The sequence below is a fragment of the Petaurus breviceps genome, unplaced genomic scaffold (genome assembly GCF_028583685.1).
Source record: "Petaurus breviceps papuanus isolate PSGF00001 unplaced genomic scaffold, PetGlider_PUasm1.0 187, whole genome shotgun sequence".
Classification (NCBI taxonomy): domain Eukaryota; kingdom Metazoa; phylum Chordata; class Mammalia; order Diprotodontia; family Petauridae; genus Petaurus; species Petaurus breviceps.
The window spans coordinates 24,349,397-24,359,460 of NW_027185799.1; the positions used below are offsets into that span (position 1 = coordinate 24,349,397).

Consider the following 10,064-nt stretch of genomic DNA (forward strand, 5'->3'; position numbering starts at 1 on the left):
AGCTAATATAATAAAAATGACAATTTTACCTAAATTAAATTATATATTTAGTGCCATACCAATTAATTTACCAAAAAACTACTTTATAGAGCTAGAAAAAATAGTAACAAAATTCATTTGGAAGAATAAACGGTCCAGAATATCAAGCGAATTAATGAAAAGAAATGCTAGGGAAGGTGGCCTAGATATACCAGATTTCAATCTGTATTATAAAGCAGCAGTCATCAAAACTACTTGGTACTGGCTGAGGAATAGAGGAGTGGATCAATGGAATAGATTAGGCACACGAGATTCAGAAGTCAATGACTATAGTAATCTATTGTTTGATAAATCTCCAGACCCTGGTTTTTGGGATAAGATCTCACTATTTGACAAAAACTGCTGGGAAAACTGGAATATAGTATGGCAGAAACTGGGCATAGACCATTATCTAACACCATATACCAAAATCAAGTCTAAATGGGTGCATGATCTAGGTATAAAAGTTGATACTATAAGCCGTCTCCTAAAACAAGGAATAGTTTACCTATCAGACTTGTGGAGAGGGAAAGACTTTATGACTAAACAAGAATTAGAGAACATTATAAAATGTAAAATGGATAATTTTGACTACGTGAAATTGAAAAAGTTTCTGTACAAACAAAGCCAATGTAACCAAGATTAAGAGGGAGGTGGGAAATTGGGAAAGAATCTTTACAACCTATGTCTCTGACAAAGGACTCATCTCTAAAATATACAGAGAATTGAGTCAAATTTATAAGAATACAAGTCATTCCCCAATTGATAAATGGTCAAGGGATATGAACAGGCAGTTTTCAGAGAAAGAAATTAAAGCTATCTATAAGCATGTGAAGAAATGCTCTAATTCACTATTGATTAGAGAAATGCAAATCAAAACAACTCTGAGGTACCACATCTCACCAGTCAGATTGGCTAAGATGGCAAAACAGGAAAATGACAAATGCTGGAGAGGATGTGGGAAATTGGAACACTAATGCATTGCTGGTGGAGTTGTGAACTGATCCAGCCTTTCTGGAGAGCAATCTGGAATTATTCCCAAAGGGCTAAAAATACTTTCATACCCTTTGATCCAGCAATACCACTCCTAGGGTTATATCCCAAAGAGATCATAGAAATGAGAGAAAGACCCATATGTACAAAAATGTTTATAGCAGCTCTTTTTGTGGTAGCAAAGAATTGGAAATTAAGGGGGTGCCCATCAATTGGGGAATGGCTGAACAAGTTGTGGTATATGCATGTTATGGAATACTATTGTGCTATAAGAAACGAGGAGCAGATGGTCTTCATATTTACCTGGAGAGGCTTAAAAGAACTGATGCTGAGTGAGAAGAGTAGAACCAGGAGAAATTTGTACACAATTACAGAAACAACATATGTGTGATGACCAACTTTGATAGACTAGACTCTTCTCAGCAATGCAGTGATATAAGTCAATCCCAAAAGACTCATTATGGAGAGAAATATGTGCATCCAGAGAAAGAACTAAGTTTATATCCAGGTGGAAGCAAAATACCTGATCTTTTTCGTTCTCTTATTTGGTTTTATGTCCCTTTACCAGTTTTCATTCCAGCTGGTTCAATCCATCCTTATAACCTGACTAATGTATAATGTGAAAGTATTTACAGATCCTATGCTTGACTATAAGCCGCCATGGGGAGGGGGGGAGGGGAAGGAGGGGGACAAAATGTGAAACTCAAGGAATTGTGGAATTGAATCCTGTAAACTAAAAGGAAACAAGCAAATTAATAAAAATTTAGCACAGTTCCTGGTATATAGTGGACACTTAATATATGTGTATGGCATTGCATTGTATTCCAACTACAAGGAACATAGTCCCCAGATCCTGAAATTACTGCTGGCAGATTTCAAAGCTGGGGTTTGAATTTGTCTCTAGTTCCCAAGTTCCCTACCAGCACTCTACCCACTACACTATCTTTGCCAAAGGTGAAGGGATTTGCTGAAGGTCACACAGTGGTAGCTAGCAGTAGCAGAATTTGGAACATCATCTGACTTCACATCTGCTGCTCTTTTCATCACACCTTGTCCCTGAAGAACATGGCTGGAGACCAGTGATCCAATCTTTAGTGAAGGAGCTTGAACCCCAAAGACTGTCAGAGTGGATCTGGAGCTCAGGGAACCCATTAGCTTGAAAGCTGAATTGCAATGAATACCCCAGATACCCAAGCTGTAAGTTCCCTTCTAGAGATAGAAAAGCCATTTTCCTGTCATTTGGTGCTGGACATGCTTAGATCCTGCTAAACATAATAATTAGCCTGCACATGGGCAGCCAACAACCAGTGTAGGGAAATCACACAAGCTGTCTCTTGATGAAGCCTTTCTATAGCTCATCACCCGCCCACCCCCTGCTTTCCCTCCCCACATAGACACATGCACACACTTCTTCATTACAATAAGTTTTTTTAAGGTAATTGAGCCTCTCTTTGCAGAAAATGATGACTGTACTTATGTATCGCCCTGTAGAAAGTGAAACTGCATGGCTCAGTGAATTCTATCATCATTTCACCCCCTAATGAGAGCGATTGTTTGCAGGCAGATGAAATTAAATTGTAAGCTCTATTGGCTTCAACAACAGGTACCATTTGAACAAATCCAAAGTGAACCATTGAATTGTCAAAAAGATTGAACTCTTCCTGACATGGGGGTATTAGGGATGGGCCTCTCAATCTCACAGTGTTGATCCCTTCACAAGGCCAAGCTGGGAAAAATTAAGACCTGGTCATTCTGTCACATTCAGCCATGATGTCACTGGAAGGTGGCAAGGAAAGTCTCTGGCCAGGACAGCTCCTTAGAATAACCAGGGTCAGCTCTATGTGGAGGTGGAATAGGTGACTTCCTACATGGTCGAATTTGAAAGGGAAAAGTAAGTCATCTCAATCAACTCTGAAATATCTCCCAAACCCAAATGTCACACTGCTTGACATTCAACCTTGCAAAGGAGTTAGGGTCAAAGGAGCTGTGATAGTAATGGCAATTAAAGATTCCCCTGTATTGGCTTGGTTTTCAAATTGATTGTATTAAAACCCAGAGTTTGTTAATCCCACCTGTGGGATGGGCTTGTTGATGTGAAAAGAAAGTCCTGAAGTGGGAGGAGCTGGTGATGTAGATTTGGAGAGACACTAGAGAGAGGCGGAAGATTTTTTTTTTTGGAAGCAGCACCTCGTGGAGAGAGAGAGACTAAGAGAATTGTTGGTGGCCGCTTTGAATTGCCCTGGACTTTTGAGACCTGCCCCCTGAGCTGCCAAGGACTGAGGAGACATGGCTGTTTTGCTGGTACTTTGTCTGTCTGTTTTGATGTTATTTTGCCAGATTTGTCCACTGGTGAAAGACTGTCCTGTTGAAGAAGTCCTGGAACCTGGCATTTGGTTAAGAAGGCCTGAGACTGTCCTGCAGACAGAGAGTGAATACTGTCCACTGGTGAGGGACAGTACTGTTGTTGCAGGGGTCTGGAGACTGTCCGGCAGACAGAATGAATACTGTCCACTGGTGAAGGACAGTGTTGTTGTTGCAGGGGTCTGGGAGCCTTTCTGTTGGTTCAGAAGCCCTGAAGAAGGATTTTCTTGTTGTATATTTACAGAAATCCTGGGAGAGGGCTTTGCTAATGTGTTCAGGGGTTCTAGGACTGTTCTACAGACAGAGGATAAATTCATGAAGGGACTGGCAATGTATCTTATGGCCTTGCTAAGCCTTGTCTCTCCAGGAACTAAGATTGCTGAGAACTTGCCTCGTGTCAAGATGAAGAAAAGACCTCCATTTGGGTATTAAGTGCTGTGTTTAAACTTGATGTAACTCTGGGGTAGATTCAATTGTGATCCAGGGGTGGGGAACTTTTGACCTTTTTGTGTTCTATGGTTGAGCAAATGAATGTATTTTACTTATGTTTGGAAACTAATCTCCATTTGAGAAGAGGGGCTTTGTGGTGGACTTAATTAAGGTATAGCCTAGGGGTGGAGAAGTATTTAGAACAGAGACTTTGTAATTGATTGAATGATTGGAAGGTCCTGGGGTGGGGTAGTACTTGGAGATTATTTAATCATACTTAGTAAATACTGTATTTTGAATGATGTCATGTTTTGATCTTCTCTGTTCTGGGTTTGTTACTGAATAAAATAGAGAGCACCTATGCTGGTATTTCGAACCTGGGAAGTTGCCTTTGCTTGGTATTACATTACAGGAGCTGGGTGCATTTCTTGGTGGTGCCACTTCCTACCTGTGAGACCATGGGATAATCACTGCATGTCTCTCAGCTTCAGTATCTTCAGTTGTAAAATGAAGGGCATATGATCTCATTGCCACGCCTGGTAGACAGTCAAAGGAGAGCTTCAAGCAGAAGCTCCATGACCACTTGTTGCATATGGGATAGGAGGTATTCCCTGTCAGGGTTGAGTGGGCTTATATCACCTCAGCATCTTTCCAGATTGTATTCCAACTTTATGATTATTCAGATCCGTTCCAGCTCTGAATTCTGTGAGACCTCTGCTGTTGATTCCTTTGGGTTTATCTCCTTGAAAATCCTCTTTTAAACAGAAAATAGAGTTGAATAAAAGCACACTAAGTGGGGAGTGAATGATCAAAGAATGTTAGAGCTAGAAAGAAGCTTGGTACCATCTAGTTCAAAACTTTCATTTTACCGGAACCCAGGGTACAATTTGCATAGGACTCTTGTCTTTGGTGGGAAGAATTGTTGTCATTGTCATCATTGTTGTTATTAATAGTATTTGTCATATAATGCTTTAAGGTTTGCAAGCCACTTTAAAAATGCCTCATTTCATCCTTATATCAACCCTGGGATATAGATACTGTTATTATCCCTATTTTACAGATGTGAAAACTGAGGCAAACAGAGGTTAAGTTGCTCAGCTGGTATCTGAGGTTGGATTCAAATTCAGGTCTTCCCAACTCCAGGTCCTGTACTCCATCCACTGCTAGCACAGCTACTCTGTATGCCTGTGTGAAGGAGGAGTTTGTGAGAGCTTGAAGGAACAGTCTTCTTGCTTCTCTCTCCTGGCTGAGCTGAGATATATTCCTCTCAGTGGGAGTGGGTCTTTCCACTCTCACCCAAGGGAACATTCCCTGGAAGCTCTGGAGAGAAAGAGATGGAAATCAGGGATATATCAAGTCACCAGATCCTCTTTATATCCACTACTTCCTGAAGTCTTTCCTCTTTGTCCAGAGGTCTCTCCCCAAAGAGAGCTTGGAAGCACTCACATCCATTCTCAAAGCTGGAAGCCAGGAGCTTTCTCCTCTCCTGGGCTCTCAGTGGCTTCCTCCCCACTGCTTCTCTCCATTCTGTCCACCCAAGAGTCTTATGCAAATGCCCCACGCTTAAACCCAGGGTTACATTATAAAACGGGAAACTAAAGCATCATGTCTTAGAGTGACAGGGTTGGGACTAGAAGCCAGGTATCCTGACTGAGAATCCAGGGCTTTTCCCACAATGCCATGCTGATCCAGTTGATAGATATGAGGACTGGGATTATATATATGTTATATATATTTGGTGTGTATATGTGTCTGCATGTATCCCACCTAATCGATTGTAAGCTCCTTAAGGGCAGGCATTGTGTCATTGTTTTCATCTTTGTATATGCATATATAGCACCTAGCTCTGGGCATTACATATAGTAGGCACGTAAACCCTGTTTCTGGAATTTAATTGAATAGAAACTGAATAGTTATTTGTCAAAGATATTATAAAGGGGTTTCCAGTTCAAGCATAGATTTGGCCTTTTCAGCTCTGAAATTCTACGTCCTATGGATTCAGGGAAGACTTGGAGTGGGCAGCAGCATCATTGAGAAGGGACTGACTTTCCAAAAGTCATTGTGAAAGCCTCAGCAATTGTCAATGCCCCAGCAAAATATGTCATACAAAACTTCAGTCCTAGTTCTTTTCAGTTGACATTCACAATAAGACATCTCATGGGATCTTTCATGCCAGGGCCTCAAACTTTTTGACCCCAGGAGCTTACCTAGAGCTAGTAAAAGCATCCCAGAGGGGCAATGTTGGTATAGTAGAATAAGAATGGAACTGGGAGTCAAAAGACCTGGGCTCATATTTAATCTGCATTACTTTGTGGCAGCCTTGAGCAAGTAGCTGTTCTGAACCTCACCTTGAATATCTGTAAAATGGAGATAATAAACTACTATATCTTAACTTTTAAGATTGCTGTCAAGAAAGGGTTTTGTAAACCATCAAGACGAAAGAAGTGCATTTTATTAGTATTATACCCTTACTCTCTATTTTAAGAGTAACTGCTTGGGAGGGGGGCCAGCTAGGTGGCACAGTGAATAGAGCACTGGCCCTGGAGTCAGGAGGACCTGAGTTCAAATCCGCCCTCAGACACTTAATACTTACTAGCTGTGTGACCTTGGGCAAGTCAACTCCAATTGCCCTGCCATCCCCCCTCCAAAAACAGCAAAAAAAAAAAAAAGAGTAACTGCTTGGGAGGCAAGAAGTTATAGCCCTTTAGCAGTGAGTTATGAAATAATTTAGCTTGACAGTAAAGAGGAAGCAGGGACAAATTTGGTACCTAAGCTGAAGTTTCAGAAAACTTTGGAACTCATACCTGTGGCTTATTGACTGTGCAGAGACTAGCCAAGTTACTCCAAGAAGGTCATCTCCCCCATCCCAGTTGACTTAAGGCCGCTTCTTATATCATTCTAAAATACAGTGATGGAGATAGAAGAAGAGAATTATCTGACTGTCTACAAGGGTGAACTAGGTGTGCAATAGTCAGGCATAGTTAATTTTTGTTATTAATTTTAGTTATGATTAATAAATTCTAATGCTTATACAAAGTGCTTTTTATACATTATCTCATTTAGTCCTCAAGATCAGTCTGTGAAGTATGCACTACCAGTATTACTATCTCTGTCCTACAGATGAGTAAACAGGAGCTCATAGGGGTTAAGTGATTTGCCAGTCATTGGTCACACAGTAACTATCAGATAGGATTTGAACCCAGCTCTCTCTTCAAGCTAAGTTCAAGGCTCTTCCCAGAAAGGACACCCATTGTGTCATTCCATGACATTTTTCATTGATTTTCACATTTTTTGCTAGAGGACCATGTTGCCAAAAACTGCATAGCAATTAGACAATAGTAATTTATATCTTCTAAAATTGAAAGATACGAGAATTGGTCTAGAGCTAGAAAGGAGCTTAAAAATCCTCTGGTCCAATCACCTCATTTTACTAGTATCAAGTAATCAAGGAATCAAACCCCAAAAGGTTGTGGCTTGCTCAAGGATTGACAAGGGATGGGATTTGAACCCATATCCTATGATGTGAAACCCATTACTCTTTCTACTATACTAAAATGTACAATTCTGTACTATTTTAGTACAATTCTGTACTAAAATGCTTCCTGATTTCTAGTCCTGAACTGTTGTGGTCTTAGTCAAGTAACTTTCTCATCCTGAGGTTCAGTAACCTTATCTTGAGAAGGACAGGGTTGGGCAAGATGATGTTCAAAGTCTATCTCATATAGTGTTCAAGTCCTTCCTTCTTTCTCTAAGACAGCAGCCTTCCAAAACTGGAATGGACCAAGTCTGCAGGTAGCAGGTGTCTTCAGGCACTGCTTAATAATAATGTTGCAGAGCATATTTTGCTGCTCAGGGCTGGGCTGAGCTACTTACTCTTTGAAATCTCTTCTACTTCTAGAGAAACTATGATTCTGTTGCTGCTCTTAGCTCAACCACTCTGCCTTCAGATGCAGAGCTAGGCAACATTCTTGAAGGCTCCCTTGCAGGGTTGGGGAAAAGGATATCCCCTTAAAAGTTTTCTTCTGCGCTGTAAAACTAATGTTTAAAGTGTGGTCATTTGTAGTCCATTATTTGTTGATAGTTCTGTATGTTACTGTTTTCTCTGAACTCTAGGGGAAAAAAAAGGATCATCCATTGACGATATGATCCTGGGGACCTGGAATGATCTGTGGAATAGCCACTAACATTACGACTCTTGCTGTGGAGCCTGGAAACTTTCCAAATGTGGCTCCTTTGGAAGTGGTACTTCAAAGCTATAGAAAATAAAGGAGGAGGGAGGAGTTTTATGGGAAGAAAATATCTTTATTTTCCCCACTCAAGGCCACCAGGGAACTTTGTCCAAGGACTGGGAGCACAGACCATGTGAAATGTGGTGCAGTGGATAGAGTGCTGAACAAGATCAGAGTTCATATCTGGCCTCAGTCACTGTGTATAGCCAAACAAAACGTGGTACATGAATATAGTGGAATATTACTGTGCAACAAGGTACAACAAATATGAGGAATTCAGAGAAGCATAGGAAGACTTAAATAAACTGATAAAGAATGAAGTAGAACCAAAGAAACGATATATACAGTGATGAAAACAAAGCAGATGAAAAGGACAAACAAATTTAAAAAAAGAACTTTTAATATTGTATAACTGAACTTGGACCCAGAGCACAGTTAAGAAAACACATTTATCTTCATCCTTTGCAGAGCTGAAGGACTAGGGGTAGAATATTACCCCTAGTCACACAGAGACCTTATGTTAATGGGTTTTGTTGAGCTGCTTTTTCTTGCTTTCTTTCTAAATATTTGTTAGAGGAAATATCTTGGCAGGGGAAAAGGAAGAATTATATGCAAAACTGAAGATGATGTAAAAACAGAAGATATCAACAAAAACAAAATTTTTTAAAACTGGAAGCTACCAGATGGTAGCTGCCCCACATTGCCCTGAGCTAATAGTGGCCTTCCCAGAATCCATACTGTTATATTGGGGAGAATAGAAAGTTGTTGTTAAGCTGTTTTTTCAATCATGTCCAATTCTCTGTGACCCCATTTGGGGTTTTCTTGGCAAAGATACTGGAGTAGTTTGCCATTTTCTTCTCCAGCTCATTTTACAGATGAGGAAACTGAGGCAGAGAAGGTTAAGTGACTTGCCCAGGTTCACACAGCTAGTAAATGTCTTGAGACCAGATTTGAATTCAGTAAGATGAGTCGACTCCAGTCCCAGTTCTCTATCTACTGTACCACCTAGCTGCACCAGAAGCAGGTGGGTTACTGTTTCCACCTGGAAGGGCCACTGATAACTCTGTGAGTTGTTTTATTATTGGGCTTTCTGTATTTCAAAACCAATATGGACAGAAAAATTGAGGAGTTGGAATTGGGGGTTCACTGGCTACCCAGTTATTTGAAAACATGAAACATAGACTTTGCTTTAAATTCTATGTAGGACTACTCATCTGTCAAACTACATTAAGAAATGTTTCCTTCAATGGTGCCTTTTCTCTGGATGTCTTGGACCGCACTCCTTGTCAAACTGACTGTCAGTCTTCACTATCTTATATCCTCTCTTTTTAGGCTATAATTTGATACTTCACTAGTATGAAGAACAGCTAAATACTTTAGCATTATATAACTTCAGACGTCCCTTTTTGAGATGAAATATATGCAAATGATCATGCCCATTATAGGTCTTCTAAAGTTCTCTAATTTCAGCTTGAAAGAGGAAAGATCTTGAGACAGCATGACATTATTTGATCCAATGAAATAATCAAACTAACTTGGTATCACTTGGGTAGCAATTTATCTTCTCTGCCTGGAGCAGAGATTTCTTCATGGTAATAATGGATTTATGTCATTTCTTCCAAATCTGTTTCTTTCCATTGGAGGATGGTATTCAAAATGTGAAGTCCTTTTTGTCAGGAGTAGCTCTAGGCATGGAACAGTTTAGAGACTTTTCACAGATGTCCCCCCTCCTCACTTTGGTGACAAGGTTACAAGCAGCAGACAGCTCCTTCAAATTTCTGGGTCTCATTCATTTCCTGAGTATGCAGAGGAGGAAAATGAGGGATAAAAAAACATAGGGAAATGATGGTACACATTTGCATAGGTTCCTTAGTTCTCTGCCATCATTCTGAAGCCATAGAACAACAGACTCTATGCAGCATCCCAGCTTTGTTTCAGACTGTTCCTCCTCACACACACATACACCAATGTTGGGGAAATCTGCATGGGTTTACATGGGTACCTACCAAGTGCCCTTCTTCCTGAGTCCCTGCA

At 40.4% G+C, this 10,064-nt stretch overlaps 1 long non-coding RNA gene across 1 annotated transcript; it reads left to right on the forward strand.

The window, feature by feature from the left end:
* Nucleotides 1-2,831: 2,831 nt before the first annotated feature.
* Nucleotides 2,832-4,177, forward strand: LOC138163127 (uncharacterized). Its single transcript, XR_011168801.1, has 2 exons — nt 2,832-3,323; nt 3,660-4,177. It is a non-coding gene; the product is annotated as an uncharacterized lncRNA (long non-coding RNA).
* The last annotated feature ends 5,887 nt before the right edge of the window (nt 4,178-10,064 follow it).